Raw genomic sequence first — 19,132 nt, 5'->3', positions numbered from 1 at the left:
CATGCGTCCAACAAGCAATTGAGTTTTGTTGATGTATGGCTTCACTAGAGTACAGTGAGAACTAAACAGAAAGCGGGCATCTACGTGACAGTTGCCTCTAATAAGGGCGATCTATTGACCCAAAGGACAGCCAGCAAGGGAGGCAATCTGTTTCATTGAAGATTTTCTACAGCACTTACCAAACAGCCCTTCAAACCGCCTTCCCCATCTTCCCCACTAACAGCCAGGCACAGGAGTGGGGAAAGAAACGATTGAGGAACCTACAGGCCCTGGTCAGACTCACTCACACACCAGCCGCTGGGTCAGAAGATAAGAGCCTGGCACCGGTCCTAGGAGAAACCGGACCCACACCTAGCACAGGACCAGAGGAGCAGGCTCTGGGCCCTCCACGGGCGGAAGGGGGGGGGGGCTCGCCCCTGTGATCTCAGATGGGGGGTTTCTTCCCCCCCCCAAGGATGTCGCCTCACAGCAGTGCCTGTGCCCCCCAGTCTGTGTGGTGGGGAGAGGGGACTATGGCACCGTGGGGAAGTGGGGGCGGGTGTCTCCTGAGTCAACGCCTGCTCTCGGGAGAAGGCAGCGGGACGCTCTCCCCAGGGGCGGGGGCGGGCTGGGTCTCACCTTTCCGCCCTGACCCGGCCGCCTCCCGGCTGTCACCCGAGCGCAGCGGCCCGGCCCCGGCTGTCTCTTACCTCCGGCCTCCTGCAGGGGCGGCTGGGCCTGGCATGGCCAGGCAGAGGGTGGCTCCGCGCAGGGACCAGGCCGGTGTTATCTGGGGCCTCCCGGGGCGGCCGCCATCAGGGGGAATCCATGTCAAAGCCCGCAGCAACAGGACCCGCCTCGGTCCAACCCAGCCCCCTCCCCCCACCGCCCACTTAGTCCATTTCTCCCAGCAAGCAACGCGACTCACAACCGCGGACACGCCACTTCCGGCAGCTGCCGGAGCCGCGCGGAAGCCCCAGCCTGTAACTTGGCCCTAGCGGCTTCCATGGACGCGCACGACGCCCCGCGGCCATCTTGGACCCGGGCAAATCGCACGTCGCCTTATGGTAAGAATAGGGGATTCAGCGGCCATCTTGGACCCGGGCAAACTGGCCTTTTTCCTTACGGTAGCGGTAGGAGCCATCTTAGATTAGGGCAGAGCGGCCCGTTTGCCTGTGACGTGGCTTTATGAAGCGATACGGAAGGCCGAGCGGCCATGCTGAAGTTGGGCACGTTGCCCTTTCGCTAAGAGGGCAACGGTGAATTCGCGGGTCAGGCTGGGCCCTAGAGAAGGAGAGCCCCACGCCAGGGGAGTCTGGCTGCGCCTGCAGCTGGGAGGGACTGAAGCTGGGGTGTGGGGTGATGGCCCCTCAGTCAGCCCCGTCCCTGCACAGCCTTGGGACCTGGCCCTGGCCCAGCCGCTGACTGCCCCCACACAGGGCCGGCTCCAAGCCCCAGCTAAAGAAGCAGGTGCTTGGGGCGGCCAATACCAAGGGGCGGCACGTCTGGGTCTTCGGCTGCAATTCGGTGGCGGGTCCCTCAGTCCCTCTCGGAGCAAAGGACCTGCCGCCGAAGAGTGGAGCGGAGCAATTGCGCTGCCGCGTTTGTTTGTTTGTTTGTTTGTTTTCTCCGCTTGGGGCGGCAGAAAACCTGGAGCCGGCCCTGCCCTCACACTCCCAGCCCATTGCCCTGCCCTTAGTCCCATCGCAGAGCAGGAGACCGAAGCCCCTGTTGGCAGCCCTGTGCATTCCAAAGTCACCAGTCAGGCTTCAAGGAATCAGGAGATCAGCTTAAAAAATCACCAGGCTTTTACAAATACTAATTTGGGAGGTATTTTTATTTGCCTTTGGGTAGCTGAGCATTTGTGCTCCCCTTTTCAAATTTTTCTTGACTCCAGCCACAAGGATGGGAGATTGTATCTTTTAAAAAAATAAAATCTGAGATTCCCATGTAATCACGTGACTCTAAGAGCTGATGCGGTAATGCCCCCACTGGCGCAGGAGTGAGGTGCAGAGAGTAGGTGGCTCACCCAAGTTCATGCAGAGACAGAGCAAATCTCAGCCCCTTGTTCAGCCTTTCTAGGCACTTATCACCCTCTGCCACAGAAATAGGACAGTGTGGTCTCCCAAGGAATTAAAAATGAAGGAAAATTAACACCTTGTGGCTATGGGCTTGGTATCATGAAATTTAAGACCAAGGGTGTTATGGGGGAGAAGAGTTTGTACTATGTTTCTCTTTCCCCAGATCCATGCTGCTGCCTGCAGAAAAAGTGATATGTAGTTGTAATGGAGAGGGTTCAGAGATGAGACCAACAAGATTGAGTAGGGACATGGAAAGACTCTTATAAAGAGAGTCTGAAAATATGGAGATTGCTTACCTTAGAGAGGAGGTGAAAAGAGGAGACATGATAAAAGTATACAATTTTTTATTTTGTATGGAGAAGGTAGATTGGAATCTTCTGTTCTACTTGTCTCATAACGCAAGGACAAGGGGAGACATTCAATGAAATTGGAAGGTGGCAAATTCAAAACCGATAAAAAAAGACACAGTGCTTGTTTACACTATTCATGATTCGCCTGTGGAACTCACTGCCCCATTGAGGTCAAAAGCTTATCATGAGTCACAAAGGACTAGATGTGGATACAAGTAACAAGAACATTCAGAGTTATAAACCCTCATTTCATGGTATAACCCAGGCCTCTAACTTCTGGGAGTTAGGCTGAAATTTCCTGGTGGGTAAGTTATTCCATGGTTGTTTTCTGTCAGGTTTCTTGCACTTTCCTCCGGAACATCAGGTTATGACCAATATCCTATTTGTGGGTCCTGGGACAAGGGGTTCTAGGCCTCCCTCTACTAAAGGCTCACCCCCTCATCTAAGGGAGAGGAACCACCCAGCCCAGCCCACAAGTGACTACATGAGACAATGAAGTAGAAAACAGGAAAGGGGATGAGGTTAAAGGTTAAAAATCAGGGAACCAGAAGGGGACACTGAGCAAAGAACACTGGATAGAGCCCACTGCTCTTCAAAGGCATCTAACGAGTCAGTGGATACTGCTCAGAAGGAACTCTGCCCAGAGACCTGATCAGATAAAGGACCAAAATAGGCTCCACACTCACTGAAGTAACCCCATCACACTGTCTGCAGTGGCTCATGACCATGAGTGCCTACCTCAGGACAGACTGTCGAAAGCAGGGCAGACACCCCAAACTGGTGGTATGTTCTATAGTTAGATTTCACGAACTCAGGACCAAATGTGAACTCCTAAAGTACTACAATAGTCTTATAATGGAGTCACAGACAATCCCCTTAGACATGCCAGTCTATCTTGCCACCCAGACAAGCTGGATGGACTATGTAATAAATGGGCACTTACACTGAAAAAAAAAAATCACAATATTCACATTGCACCCAGTCCCAAGAGACCAGTCACGCACCAGATTGATCTCCATCTTAGGTCTCACACCAAAGACAACGCTGGTAGCCAATTCTATAGTTTAGCCAACTAACTAAAGGCTCATTACCTAAGAAAAAGGAATGAGAGTTATTGAAAGGTCAAAGCAGATAAAAATATATGTACAGGTGAGTCACAGATATATGTTCAAAAGGTACTAGAGATTAATCTGCCAGTTTCCCAAAAGTCTTTTAGGGCTACCCAGAGTAACTTGAGGGATCTCCGTCTTGTTTGGTTATTCTACCCTGTTAGAACCCAAACAGTCCAGAGATAAAGAATTTTCCTTGTGTCTGTATTTATAGCTTCTTCTCACAGAACCCAAGCGGACAGCAACAGTTTCCATGCAGGTCCCTTCTTCATGGAGCGGCTGCGGGAGAGGAGGAATGCACTTAAAGTCTGATCCTGGATATCGAGGATGGCTCATTTGTGTTTAATGAACAGGATTTAACATCTTCTTGCAAGAGACCATCATTTGCATTACACAAGGCTTTTTTCTTGTTTGATGGGTCGTAGTGACAGGGATATATACAATGCAAATGTCTGCTGTTACATTATAATATGGTATATAGTTGAGTGAGAAAAATATACAGTATCCTACAAGCATTTTATAAAACACTAAACACATTCTTATCAACTTAACATCTAATATTGATGTTGATAGGGCTAACACACAGGTAAACAAGACTGGTTTCCAGTTATATATTTGTAAGTGTTCAGTGCAGGAGCACTGCCAGCTTTTTTGCCTCCCTAGGCGGCAGAAGATCCCACCTCCGAAATACCGCCCCCGACAGAGGCGGCAGAAGGTCCCGCCCCCGAAATACCGACGACGACCGGGCTGCCGAAGATCCGGCCGCCGCGGTCACCGCCCCCAAATGTTAGCACCCTAGGCAACCGCCAAGGTCGCCTAATAGGTTGCACCAGCCCTGGTTCAGTGAGGGCTGGAGCCTTGATATGAGCTGGCACCTGGTCTGCCAGAGCCATTTCCCCATCCAGCTTCCTCTGGGAGTGATGCATGGCCATCTTGGCCAGCACCAAGAGGAGGTTGACGAGGAGATTCCCGTGAATTTGTGAGACCACAGATGGGGTGTGCAAGAATTAGGAGGTGCAGGGGAAAGTGTTCTGGTCAATGTCAGAGACAGGTTACTGGATTAGATGAACTACTGGTCTGGTCCAGTATGTCAATTCTTATATTCCCGTGTTTCTAAATCTATTCAAGGAAAGGATCCAGGAGTCAGGACTCCACTTTCCACCTGGATCCTTTGTGACTTTAGGGCACAATACTTAGGCTCCAGTACTGCAAAGAGCTCAGCCCAGGTGGCTCCCCATAGGCCTAAGCATACAGAGCGCACACCAGGATTTAGGACCATACATTTCACAAGCAGCAGAATCTGCTGGAGCTGCCAGTGTCAAAGAATAAATGGGTGCAATTGTGCTATTTGGATGAGGAGGAGAGAAGATTAGAAGTGTGAAATTACAAAAAATGCACAAGAGTTTTCAGGATATGTCCAGAGGTTAAGGAGAAGAAGAGGAAGGGTACAAAGACCCAGCTGGGAGTACAAGAGTGACTACAGTAATCAGGCTGTAGTTTAGTTGAGTAATCCACGCTTGTTCAGAGTTTCAGTTTTACAATGTTATTTATTTGTTGTTCAGAAGGAATACTGAAACCTCTGTGGACAAGTGTGTTTTGTGGAGGGTAAAGAGTCAGGGAGAGAGGATTCTAGGCTGTTTTATTTTAAAATCTTCTATTTTCTCTTTCAGATTTAGAGCGAGATGGAGGGAGAACAACCCTTGGAAAATGAGTGAAAGAGGTTATACACGAAAGAATACTGATGAAAAAACAGTAAGTATTCACACTATGTAAATTGCAATAAAATTAATATATTCAGATTTTTTAAAATTGCAAATCTGTACATAGTATTAGTAAATATTCTCCTAGTTTAATGTACTTAAAGTTATTTGAACTGCATAGCCTGAATCTAAGTAACACATAATGGGAGACCAGTTCTTCCCTGCTGTGACTCTTTTGACTTCAGTGAACTAACTATATATTGTACAGCACCTACCACAGTTTCCCTGCTATACAAACTCATAATCATAAAAAAAGATTAATTTGGACTATTACGGCCCTGACCTTGGAAAGACCTAAGCATGTGGCTAACTTCAAGTATGAAAGTAATCCCATTGAATTCACATGCTTAAAAATAAGCATATGCATAAGTTTTTGCAGGTTTGGGGCCCATATGTGGAATAAAAAAAGATCAGATGAATTTAAAAGTCATCCTAATTAATCTACTAAATATAATAAATAATATAAAATCATTGTAAAAATATGATAAATTATATTCTCAGGTTAGGAATGTTGTTATTGCAGCTGGAGTCAATAATGTGATTCATTTGCTGTTTTATTGCTATTATATTTTGCCCCCTGGTGGTTATTCTAGTTTTTTCAGATAGCTGTCTAAAATCATGTATAAAGTGTCTGTTGATCTGAAAGGAAGTAAAAAATGAAATTGGAGGAGGAGAACAGGAAGCAGGATAATTTAACACTCTACAAAAGGTCAGGGTAAAACATCTTAGGTTATTCTGTTTGGAAGCAAGGAAGGAAAAAATCTTTTAAGAACAGGAAAATACAAATGGTTGTAAGCAAACATACAGGCAGCCCATCTCTTCCCATATCTGACAATGGCTATTAAAGTCTTAAAGGCCCCATAATGTACCTAATTGCACAGCAGTGTACCATGATGGGTTCAGTTATGACTCCAGCTGTGATCAGTTTATGGCCTCAGCCATAAGTGTTGATAGCTCTTATAATAATTTCATTCTAGCTAGTATAACTACAGGTGCTAATCTAAAAAAAATCCAATCATCTTTTAAACTTACTGTAGGAACTATATGTATTGATAATATGCCATGGCCATGACTTCCATAGATATGGGCCTGAGCCTATGAGGTGCTGAGGGCCTCCAAGTCAATGGGAGTTGGTAGTGTTTCACGGCTCACACGATCAGAACCATGAATCAGCATTGATTTGTGATTTTGTACAGAAATTCACTTTACAACAATCAAAATGGAATGCAGGATCAGACATGAGAGTGTTCAACCTAGAAAGTGAAGATGAAGCTCACTACTTATGTACAATATGTATGGGTAGTTGGAAATGGGTGGCGAGATGTGTATTTTTATATTTTCTATGTAAGCGTCTGTGACTGAAAGAGGTCAAATTTTTCATTATGAAGAGATTCACTCTATGACAGTGATAACTATTATAGATTTGTTCTGTGAGAGGCCAGATTTCCAGAGTCTGAACCCACACGTTACAGCATTAATTTCAATAAAAAACACCTTTTAACCATCTGAAAGTTTCTTTTATAAAAAATGTATTACTGGTGTGCACTATAAATTATAAGAGGGTCACTAGAACATTGTTCCATAAATCCTGATTTAAGGATCTTTTTCTTAAAGCTGGTTTTTTTACTTATACTTTCAAGACATTTAATCTCTCAGCAGCTGGGTAGAGAAACTGGTTCTCTCAAGTTAGCTATCTTGATGTAAATCCTAGTGGAGAAAAAACACTGTAAATTTTACCTTGAGGTAACTAGTCCTGGCAAACATCCAAGCAGGGGTATCCAAATGGAGGGTATAAGGTTGACCTCAACTACCTACATCAAGGTAAAGACAATCTGTGCCTTGTCTTCACTAGGAGCTTACATCATGATAATTATCTTGATATAACACACACCTTTTTTGTGGCAAAGACACAGTCTGAATTTCACACATTAAGCCTTCTCTGAACTAGAGAACTGAACTGTTGCAGCTTGAAGCTGGTGGATGGCTGTGACATACTGGGATAACATTCAGAAAAGTGTGGGGAGGGGGCTGTGTAACCCCTGCCCTGCAATGCCCTGCTGCTGTAGGCTCCAACGTGGACTGCTCACAAACAGCCTTTCAGCATACAAGCCACACTCTGAGTATGTGTGTGTGTGTGTAACTGCAGCCTACTATTTAGACCCTGGCTATCACCAGCCTTGGTTATACTGCAGGGTGACACCAACCCACCTTGGTCCTGGATTTCCCCCCCCAGAAATTTATGTCCTGTATTGCCCTCTCTGGACAGTACAAATATATTACGTCCATTATTCCTTTAAGGGAATAATATACCAGCTAATTATCTTAAATAGAGTTACCCAGACACTTTAACTTAAACATACTGGATTAGGTAAAACAGTAAAACAAGTTTATTGACTATAAAGAGAGATTTTAAGTGAGTACAAGTAATTAGGCATAAAAGTCTGAAATGGTTACAAAAAAAAAAGATAAAATGCTTTCTAGTACTTAACTTAACTATATTTGATTCAAGCAAAATTTCTCACCATATGCTTTCAGCAAGGTTACTGACCAAACTCTTCATGTCAGGACCCCTCCCGCAAACTCCAACAGCTGTTTTCCTTTGTCTTCTTAGGTGTGTTTACAGCTTAAATGCAAGTTAAGGGAAATATGCATTCATTTGTTCAAGACAGGCCTGTTTGGCGCTACGTGAGTTTTGAACATGCACTCTTAACATCATACAGGGAAATCTTGTAACTCCACAAAAAATGTGTTTCCTCTGACCAGCAAATTATGAGTTTTCAAATGATCCCTTATAAGGCAGACCTTGTACAAAGATCATTACAATACTGAGTAGGAATGTATTCTGTCACAGTGGCAAAGGTGTAAATTGTAATGAAGAAGTGTATTCACACTATCCATCCTATTTTGGGTGCACTACTTCCCTGAATCCACACACAGGACTCCCTGATCTGCAGTTCCCCAATACAGTTGCTATCCCACTGTTCTAAGTAGAACAAACTGCAAAAAATACCATTCCATGTATAAGTGGCAGCACTATAATGATTATTTTCATTCATTATAACTAACTAGTCTTAGGATATATTCCATATGAGATATTTAAAGCTAATTTGAAGTATTATAGCTCATTCGTTATTACAATATAACATGCAACTTACTAAAATTATATTGTAACAATTACTACAAATAACAATTACTACATTCCTACTCAGTATTGTAACAAATAAGGTTGCTTTGGATTTTGGGGGTTTGGCTGCTAGTCCCACTGGTTTAATCCGATGATTGTTCACAGCCGGTTCTGTCCTGGTTGAGGAAATGTGCATGCATCCCAGGGTCTACACCACTCTTCATGGTGAGATTGTGGATAGCTGCCCAGGCTGTTCCCTCTCCCACTGGTGTCCACAAATGTATTCTGAAGAGCACTGCTGCATGTGGTGCTCAACCAAGCAAGGAAATAGTTCCTTACTTTTCCATATAGCTAATGGTTGTGGTGTGAAAGCTTTGTTGTTTTCATACTATCATGGCTTCTTTCTCTCGTGTGAGCTCCTTAGAATCTAGAGCCAAGAGTCCCAAAGGGGAGCATGGAGGCTGGGCAAGTCCTTCTGGGAGACTCCTTTATCCAGAATTCAGCTGCCCCAATTCCCCTGCCACATCCGTGACAGTGCTCTCATTGGGGGGCTATACTGTGCAGCAGGAAGTGGGGGACAGAGGAAATGGATGGTCAATAGAGAGCCACCTGCTATTAAAGAAATCTTGAGGGTGGGTTGGGAAGTTCCACTAGTGATTCTGTGCCTCTGATATTAATTTTAAACTAGTTTAACTCCAGCAAGATCACAACCAGCAACCCCCATATATTTATTGTTGGTTTCCTAATTGTTCCTTTTGTATTGTCTGTCTCGGGTCTCCAGTATCCAGGAGATGCTTGTGCATCAGCTGCCTGATTAAGTCCATAGCAAGGGACAGACATTTCACATGTGCTTCACTTTCAAACTCAGGCCTACAGTGTTGTACTGTTTTCTAACCTTTTATTTTCCTCGCTTCTTTTTAAATATACCAAGGTCAAGAGAAATACTTTTAAAAGTATTTTAAAAAATGCAAAGTCTGTTGTATAAAGCAGTTATGAATATATTTGTTTCACATTCCTCTGACTGCAATACCTGGACTACTTATCAGTACCACATAAAACACTTGATCCAATTCCACCTATAGTGTCTACAGTGAATAATGGAAATTAAATGGCAAGATTTGGTTCCAAACATCGAGGTCCTTGAGTGCTGCAATATCACAGGTATTGAAGGTTTTATAGTGAGACCACAGCTGAGATGGTGTGGTCATGAGATCTGTATGTCTGACAGTAGAATACCCAAGGTTGTCTTTTATGGAGAATTGCAGCCTGAAGCTTGTTAAGGCACAGACCAAGAAAACATTACAAAGACACTCTCCAGCCCAACCTCTGATCTTGCACTGTTGACCTCAAAAAACTGGGAGTTCTTATCCCATGACAAGATCTGATGGAGGCAGCTCTGCCACCTTGGACAGAGATTTTGAGAGCTCTCATATTGCTGCAATCAAGGATAGATATGTAAGGCATAAAGCTAAAAGCAGTACACGTTCACCTACGATGGTCTTCACCTGTAGCACTCACGGATGGGGCTGCAGGTATGAAATTGGTCTTTGGTCTCAGCTCAGGATGCAAAAGAAGTGACTGTAGCTCATCCTTCAAATTCAGTGAGAGACTCCATCAATAAAGATTTTTTTTTTTTAAAGAAAATAATGGGAACACTGTTTTTCCATTTGAAAATAAAAATCTAAATTGGCTGCTTACATGTGCCCTGCAGGGTCGGAGAGGGCAGAATCAGGATCAGCCAAAGACCACCGCAGGTCTTCTTAGGGCTGCGTGTAGCAGCGAGGGGGGAATCTTCACAGATAATGAAACTAGTACTCTGTGCTCTCCTAACTGTCACTGAAGGCTGGACAGGAGCATTGTGGGATTGTATTAGGAGGACTAATTGCACCATTGCAGCTGCTGCACTAGCACATGCTGTCTGCACTCTCCTTGTAACAGTTAAGAGTGACATGATGATGGATACAACATTGCTTAGCCTGGCTCAGAGCATGTACAGTCACAACAGTTGGTTGATATATTGTATGCTGTTTTAGGCACTGTTGTGAGTGGACTCAAAGTATGTTAGAGATTTGCTAGGGGGTTGCCACAGCTCTGGCAATATGAAAATACTATGGCACAGACAGAACCTCTGTGCCTCCCAGAATTATAAAGTATGCATATAAAGATATATTGCTCTGTCTTTCTTCTCTCTGACCAGCAGGGACTGGACTTTGTTTGTTGAGTGGTCCTTGTGTTAGAAGGATACCTAGACAAAGTGTGCAGTTTGCTCTAAAGTCTCAGAACTTCGTGGTCATCCTGATATCTTCTGGGGTGGAGTTCCAGATTTTGTGGACTGATTGCTGAGAAAGCTCTGATTCCTGTATCTGAGTTTTGTTCTTGAGGATAATAATTCAGTTGTTCCAGTAGACTATAGCTATTGTAGAAGCACATGAGCATGGAGTGTGAGATGGTTCCACATGTAATTTAGCCTAATCCCATGAAAGCTTTGAAGATGAGGATTGGAAGCTTGATTTTTGACATGATAGGTCATGGAGAGCCAGCCAAGACAGCGGAGGACTAAGGTAACATGCAGCCAGTGACCTAAGTGCATGTACTGCTGTGTTGTTAAAGGTTCATAGCTTTTTTAAGGTATGTGTTTTCATACCTAGGTGCAGAGAAACACAACAATGAAGCCTGGAGGTCTTGAATTCATGGATCATTGTATTTAAATCCTAACCTAACAGGAGAGAGCTTAGTTTCCTTACCAGCCATAGTCAAATGTATCTTTTGCAGCTGTTGCTATTTGTATATCTGGAGGCCTAGAAAGTTTGTCCCCAGTAACTCTGAAACTATAAAATCTGCCTGTCAGGTACTACCTGTGAGAGTGGAATTGGGAATGGCAAGGACAAACCATCATGATTCACCTGCCTAGCTGTCATAAAACCCAACCATTTGTCTGGTTTAAGAAAAATGGCAATTTTATATAAAAATCCTGCAGTTTAATTGATGCCCACTTTGGAGCCTGTAACATTCTGGTGTGAATTTAGTGTTCATGAAAGATGATGGCTTGACAGCCCTGGATACTGCAATCCTCTCTTTCATTATTATAGAACAGATGCGGCACAACAGCTTCCCCTCACTTCCCCACCTATTTGTCCCAACCCTGACTTGAAGAAACCACCTCTAATTGAAGGATAGATCACTCTTTATCGCCCTTCATTGGCCTCTCTACAAAGGCTGCAAATAGGGCTGGTCAAAAACCAAAATTTTTGTTCTGCAGGAAATTTTGTCTGAATTGGAACAAAAAGTTGAAACTTTCCTCAGAATGAAAGTTCCAAAAAAAATCAATTCAGAATCATCTAATTGTTTTGCTTCGGTAATGTTGAATTGTTTCATTTCACCAACGTCAAAATGTTTTATTCTGCAACTCCGCAGCCTCCAATCAGACGACCTGATCTTCGGGCCTGCAGAGCCACCATGCATTGTTCTCCTTCTTTTGGGGATCCTTTAAAAATGTCACAGCTAATTTCGGTTGCCACTTAGAAAGCAAGTAAATCCAGTAGTTTTAATTGCAAAGATAACCTTCAAAATGTAAACCAGCTGCTCGAGTTGAAAGTCTGTCATCACTTCCCATAAATATCCAGTGATCTTTATGTTCCTGCCATTATTTTATATGGATCCCAGAAGTTATTGAGGGCTGCAAGGCCTGTGGCTTCCTTGATTTTGGCTCAGATTGATTTTGCCAGGATGGGGGAAAGTTAACTGAAGCTGGTTGCGTTAATGTTTGTGAGCTTCTTTCTGAATACCAATCATCTGTCAGAGCCTGTACTGAACCGTCAGTTCAAACTGACCACCAGGGGGCAGCCCAATGGAATAACCATTTTGGAGCCAGCACAAAAGGATCAAAAAAGTAAGAGATTCATTCTCCCTTTCCACATACACAAAGTGGTAGTAATTGTTGATTTTAGAGGAGTTACACTACAGATGAATTTGGCCCCAGTCCATACTTAATCTATTAAGCATCACATGCAAAATGCAGGTTACTGAATGTTCAGTTTATCGAGAAACGTTCTAGCTAAACCTGCCGCAATGTTGCTAACTTTTGCTATTTTATCCTGAGTCTCACCATAATTTGCTGTTTTTCTTAAAGCCCCAACTCCTAGAGAGATGGGATTGTGAGAATCTCAGCTTTCATTAAGAAAACAGCACGTTTCTAGGCTGCAGGGTTGGAGAGAAAAGCTTTAAGGTGTAACTGAGTGTACTCTAAAGGCTCAAAATCGACAAAACAAATAAAAAGAGAACTCAACATTTATTATTTTTAAGCCAATCTCATAATTTATGAGGCTTGGCTGATGATTTTTGAACACTTGGGGTTGGCAATACTGAAAATGTGGGAAGACAATTGTTCTATTTTACTTATTAAACAAAACACAACAAATTTCAACCATCATTCTCCTTCTTTATACCTTGGTTTCTTTATCTGTAAATTGGGGATAATACCTAAATACCTCACAATTAAGGTTTGTATAGAACTCTAAAGATGTAAAGTACTAAACGTGTGTAAGTGATAAGTATTATAATGGTTTCCTTCAAATTGAGCTGCTTTGAATAGTAATATAAACCCTATTAATCTTCATTAACATTTATTTTAATAGTCTAATTTCTAGGATGTGAAGAAGCCTTTCTGCATAGGTGCAGCCACCATTTAATATTGAGTTTTTGAACTGGTTTATTTTTCTTTTAAACATTAAAAAAGAAAAATTAGTCAGCAGCCATATCACATTGTGTTGTGATCCCAGCAGGTCTCCCAATATAAACGTAGTCAATAGGGTCAAGATGCCTCCTTGCTGAACAGACAGATCAGCAGACAATGAGGAAACAACATGGCATGATACAGCACCCGAATGCAGAGAAGAAAGATCATTGCTAAAAAGCCTATTGGAAGCAATCTATCCTGACACTAGGGTTTATAGTAATGTAGACATGTAGGACAGAGCAACTAAATGTGGAGGAATTATAGGAGCTGTATTACCCCTTACATTCCTCAATGAATATCCATCCACAGTACCTCAGACTGACGAGGGACACCTATTCCTTTTCTGATTGGGCACCACATGAACCTATCCAGACACCTGATTCATGGCACAGAGGCCAATGTGCAGCAATAACTTGTAATAAGTTTCTAACCATTACACCCACAGATACTGAGTTATATGTATTAACAGAGGGTTGGCTCCAGTTCTAATCACGCATCCTCTTCTGCTGTCAGGAGAACTCCCAATGACAGCAAGATGCTTAGACAAAACTCCCTGCCTTGTACAGTGGGATGCCTACCTATTGGTGGAGTAATTTACTTCAAATTGCTGCTCTCCACACTGAAAAATGGAGGGGAGTGTATACATCTGGGCTTTGTAGTGATAGTTTTAGTTTATCTGTGTCAGGCAATCAGATAAATACATCAGCATGCACAGAACTAGGTGACCAACCATTACATTGTACATTTTCTAGACATTCATTTTCCTTAGTTCAGGAGTATTCTCTTGTCACAGAAGGAGATTTCTGTGGCTGCAACAATCAGTTCTGCCTGAGTTTTGGGGCAATGGAGAAAAGTGTCAGCAGTCTTCACAGCTGACCTTTATGGAATGATGTCAAAATTGCATGTGCTATGAGCATTCTGAAGACATGGAAGAGCTGAAATTGCTAAAAGTGAATGTGTAAGCCACAGATATTTCAACTATTTAAAAGCTTATTTGAATTTCAACAATACACAGTAATGCTGGCACCATCATCCATTCATTTTCTGAACTTTAAGGGTGTATACATTTTCAAAGCATAACCTGCCTTTGACGACTAAAATGCTGTGCTTTGATGTTGATTCACAAGAATATTAATATTGATGTAGGAGCTTCTGGACATTTCCCCCCACATCAGTTAGCATTGTGTAACTTAGCCTTGTAAATATCAATAAAAATCATCCGGGAATACGCCATCTACTCCAGCTGTTGTGGAGTCACATCCCTAGCAAAGACCACTGCCCTGACTTAGAAACCTGAACACATTTCCTCGACCTGAAGAAGAGCTCTGTGTAAGTTCCAGAGCTTCTCTCTCTCACCAACAGGAGTTGGTCCAAGAAAAGTTATTGCCTCACTCCTCTTGTCTCTCTAATATCCTGGGACCAACACAGCTACAACAACACTGCATACTAACAGTAAAGGTAACATATTATTGAGTTAGGTCAAGTAAATGGGAGCAAGATCAGACCCTGAAGAAGCATGTTACAAATTGGGCTTGAACAGCCCAATTTGTAGAGGAAGGACTTGAGAAGAAATGAGGAGAATGGAGCAGCAGTGGGAGGAGGAGAGGATTAACAGAGGATGGAGCAAGGAACAAGCCGGACAATCAAAGCGACCCTGGAACAGAGGTTCTGGGGCTGAGAATGATGAAGCTGAAAGCTTCCCTCACACTTAATGTACAGGATCAATCAAAGATTCCCGTGGCGTGGCAGAATCAGTTGCTGCTGCGGCAACTAGAAAAGACTAGAGGCAGCTGAACCAAGCAGTCCAAACATTTGCAAATTCTGTTTTAACTAATCAGTATGTGAACATAAAAAAAAAACATTGCCCTAAGTTGTAGGACTCCATCTGGGTACTAGAGGGAAGAGAAAGCACATGCTGCTGCATGAGGCTTGGCTGCTCGTGCCAAGGAACAAGGGTCAGCCAGTGCTTATGGCAGTGTTCCAGGCCCTAGAGAGAACATTTTAGGGTATGATCACAATCCTAGCTCTCCTTACACACTCACTCGCAGCTGCAGAGCAGCAATGAGGGCCAGCACAGGCTATATCTGTAGAACTGATGTAGCAGCTACCACATCTAAGCATGCTCACCTCAGCACCCCTGCAACATTACACCTGCTCTCTTCTCTGGGCAGGCACAATGGGCCAGATCCTCAACTATTGTAATTGGGAGCCTGTGATGGGGGCATTCAACTCACCACCATGGCACCTTCTGCTGGCCATCCTGGGAATTAGCTCAGAGTTGCCAGTGCACCCTCCTCAGGTGGTGTCTCACCCGTTGTCACTCCTGTCTCCACATCCAGGACCCATGTTGCTCAGGGAGTTTTGTCTAAGCATCTTGCTGTCATTGGGACCCACGTCGTATGGACACAGTCCTCCAGCTGTGCCCCATTCGGTTCTTTCCCCCCTTCCAGGGGATCAACAGTCCTCCATCCAACCACTTGCCTCAGTGGCAATCTGCAGTCCAGGTTCTAGCCCCTTGTCTCAGTGGCAGATTGCAGTCCATGCACTGGCCACTTCCCTCAGTGGCAAGTGGAGGCTAAGGGGGCAGGGAAGGACCCTGACTCGCCTGCTACTCTGGGTCCCAACCCACGCACCCTATAGCCGGCAGCCACATACTGCCCCTGCTCCAACTCTGCCGTCTCCTTCCCTGGGCCACTTCTCCGCAGCCCCAGCACCTCCTCAGCCCTTGAATCAGAGCCTGAGTTTGGCAGCCATCAGCCTGGAGCTTCCTCATACTCTGCTGACCCTGCCCAGCACTGCTCTGTCCATGATCCTCCTCCCTCAAACTCCAGGGGGTGCCTGCCTCTGCTTTGCTCAGCAGCCCCTTCTTATATGGGCCATCCTGGCCCTGATTGGCTCCTCCAATAAACCTTCCCCTAATTAGCTGCCACTACAAACCTTTTCCTTATTGGCTGCCTCCCGCGCAGCCTCTCCAGGGTTGCTTTAACTCCTTATATACCAGTGAGTGGCAGCCGCCCCATCACAGAGCCATTCTTTTGACTTAGATGACGCTGTTCATTTGGCCCCCAGTCTCTAGGGACCCCCACTCAGGCCGTGCTGAACACTCCCAGCAAAGCTCTGGATCCATAACAGAGCCAAAATAGAGCCTATACGATTTAAAGAGGGACTACTTTTTTTAGATGCATATGCATCACAAAAACGATGAGCCAAATCCAGCTGTCACAGGGTGACGGACCCCTTTAATGGGAAATAGAGTTAGCTGCACTCATGCCATAATTAATTAGCTGCTTCCCATTCGGAGGCAGGCAGGAGCCCAAGGAGGGCCAGACGATAGCTTAACGGACGGGTGGGCCTTATGAAAGGGCTGAGAGAGATCAGTTTCCCCACTGGAACCACAGGGAATGGACAGGCGCCTGTGGAAGGCCCTGAGCTTGGGGACTGTGTGCTCTATACTGAAGCAGGGAAGGACGCAAGTAACAGAGCCCAGCAAAGGCTGAGAACAGTACTCCAGGAGAACTAGTCTGGAGGCTGAGTACTCGATCCCAGAAATATAGACTTTTAGAGTTAGCACAGAAAAGGCCTGGGAATAGGGCCCAGAGGTACAGCTGAAGAGAAGCCCTCGAAGAGAAGAAGAACCTTTTTGTTTGTTGGGACTTTTAGCTGGACTTTTACTACCCCAGAAGAAGCTAAGTTTTGCTTGTGACTTGGTCAGAGGGCTAAGCCACATCTGCAGCACAGACTGGCATGTGTGGAGAACTGAAGAGACCCACGCCGGGGAAGGAAACTCAGGCAGGAAATAACTGTAGTGCCTCATTTGACCAGTAGGGGTTGCTACGGAGCTGCTCTGTAGCCCTGCTCCATGATACCATCCCTGGTGTAATTCTATTGAAGTCAATGGATTTACATTAGACCAGGTTTTTTATTTATATTCACCATTTAATTTTAAAAAATTAATAATTATTTGATAATACAGTAACACATTATTGGTTCATCAGTCAATATGCACATTTCTTATATGTGATGAAGGCACAGGCATGGTGACAAAAGCCCTGAAGAACATACGCTTCTGTATTGCATATTGTGTTACACATACATTTTTCAAGGAGTAGCTTTGTATTTATTTCTCCATATGTGTTTAAGGAATTATTTACAACTACTATATATTTTGGCAATATGGTCTTTACTGTTTGCTTGGTCAATGCCCAAATCAGCAGTTCTGTGCATTTAATGATGTACTAATTGCTGCTGATGAGCAATTTATATGTAAATTGTATTGGTGCTATTTGCATAATTGTGCAATTTGGAATTTTATATTAGAAGTGCTGGAATGATTGTATCCACAAAACCATTTAAATGCGAAGGACCATATTGTCTCTTCCCATAGAAAGTCCCATGGAGGAGGGAATGTACTGGTGAAAATTTGTGAAGTTCACTGTGCTTCATCCTCTCAAATGGAGTTTGTTCCCCTGCAGAAGAATCAAGATGCTTGGCCCTCCACCCACACAGTTATCCCCAAGATCCACAGGTAAAACCCATCCTGACAGCACAGCTCACTTAGGAACCATGTTGTTATTTGTGGGTTACCTGTAAGAATTAATGCTTCTCTGAATAACACTGATGAGAAATCAGATGGAAATGGCATGGATTTTCCAGGGAATGATGACCTCTCCAACCTGACATTCCCCCTAAACTAAAAGGAACTGCTACTGAGAGCTGTTCAGTGGTGTGGGTGGGTGTTTCTGGAGGCTTGAGGACTAGGGAGATAATGCCTCATTGGCTGTCCTTTTGGGGTATGTCTGGTAGAAATTACACACATTTGATTCCATGTGCACTGCCCAGCAGAGGAGATGATGGGGCCTGAATTAGAACTGAAATAAAATTATTTTTTTGTTATCAGTACTTTAGAGATCCCTGTATTTTACCACTTCAGGAAAAAGTACCACAAACCTGTTCTAACCCATTCAGGGCCGGTGCAAGGAAGTTTCGCGCCCTAGATGAAACTTCCACCTTGTGCCCCCCCCCCCGGCAACTCCCTGCCCCCCCCATCCTGAGCGCCCCCTCCCCCCGCGGCAGCTCCCCCCCCACCGGGGAGCTGTGCAGCAGCTCCCCACCCCAGCTCACCTCTGCTCCACCTCCTCCCCGAGCACACCGCCCCCACTCTAATTCTCCTCCCCTCCCAGGCTTGCGGCGCCAAACAGCTGATTGGCGCTGCAAACCTGGGAGGCGGGAGAAGTGGAGCGGCGACCGCGCGCTCGGGGAGAGGGAGTCTGAGCCGCAGGTGTCAGCGTGCCGCCGGCAGCCCAGCAACTGTAAAAAAAAAATTGGGGGCACCGCTTTTTGGCACCCCCAAATCTTGGCACCCTAAGCAACCACCTAGTTTGCCTTAATGATAGTACCGGCCCTGAACCCATTGCCCCTACACTCAGGCAACTTGGAATATACTTGTATCCTCTCCATGGCTGAAAGAGGGATGAACTCTTTTTGTCTTTTTCCATATCAGCATCTTCAGATGCAGCACGGCATAAAGGCATGTTGAAGAGATTTTTTCTATTCTGTGGTTATTTCACCATTAAGATGTGGATAAAATCCCTTATAAAACTTCAGAGACACCTGCGTCATTTACACATCTCCTGACTTGGCTGAATGTTCATACTGCAGTGCTTGCTTACAGCACGGCAATCCCCTTGGGAGCTCATCCTCTCAGACTAATACATATTAAGGCAGACAAAGCTGCAGTTTTGCTGTAACTAGAAAGCAGAGTGTCACCTACCAACAAATGTGTAGCCAATTAGTTCATTTTATCATTTAATTGTGCTATCTATTGTTGTGATTAACTCATATGTTATTTCATATGTAATTAATGTGTGATGCATAGAGTTAAGTTGTAGATAAAAGTATGATAGGATCAGAGGAGTATAAGGTTGACAAGAATTTAGAAGTGCTGAGTGTGTATTAGGTATATAAGTAAAGTAAGGCTGTAATACAAGGCCTACA

The 19,132-nt window shown here is 44.4% G+C and overlaps 1 protein-coding gene and 1 long non-coding RNA gene across 6 annotated transcripts in view; one reads left to right on the top strand and one right to left on the bottom strand.

The window, feature by feature from the left end:
• Window positions 1-871, bottom strand: part of AFTPH (aftiphilin) — a 61,945-nt gene extending 61,074 nt beyond the window's left edge. For 3 of the 5 annotated variants that reach the window (XM_034764208.1, XM_034764207.1, XM_034764212.1), the window contains exon 1: window positions 690-870. The gene's annotated coding sequence lies outside the window, so the exon portion shown is untranslated. Of the gene's footprint in view, window positions 1-689 lie in introns of all 5 variants that reach the window. The other 2 variants (XM_034764211.1, XM_034764210.1) reach the window with 2 other exon arrangements.
• On the top strand, window positions 833-17,649 carry LOC117874270. The gene is made up of 3 exons (XR_004644930.1): window positions 833-1,046; window positions 5,190-5,271; window positions 17,523-17,649. It is a non-coding gene; the product is annotated as an uncharacterized LOC117874270 (long non-coding RNA).
• Window positions 17,650-19,132: the final 1,483 nt, after the last annotated feature.

This window comes from Trachemys scripta, chromosome 3 (assembly GCF_013100865.1).
Source record: "Trachemys scripta elegans isolate TJP31775 chromosome 3, CAS_Tse_1.0, whole genome shotgun sequence".
Classification (NCBI taxonomy): Eukaryota; Metazoa; Chordata; order Testudines; family Emydidae; genus Trachemys; species Trachemys scripta.
Note: the sequence above shows the minus strand (reverse complement) of the source record. Positions and strands in the feature narration are given on the sequence as shown.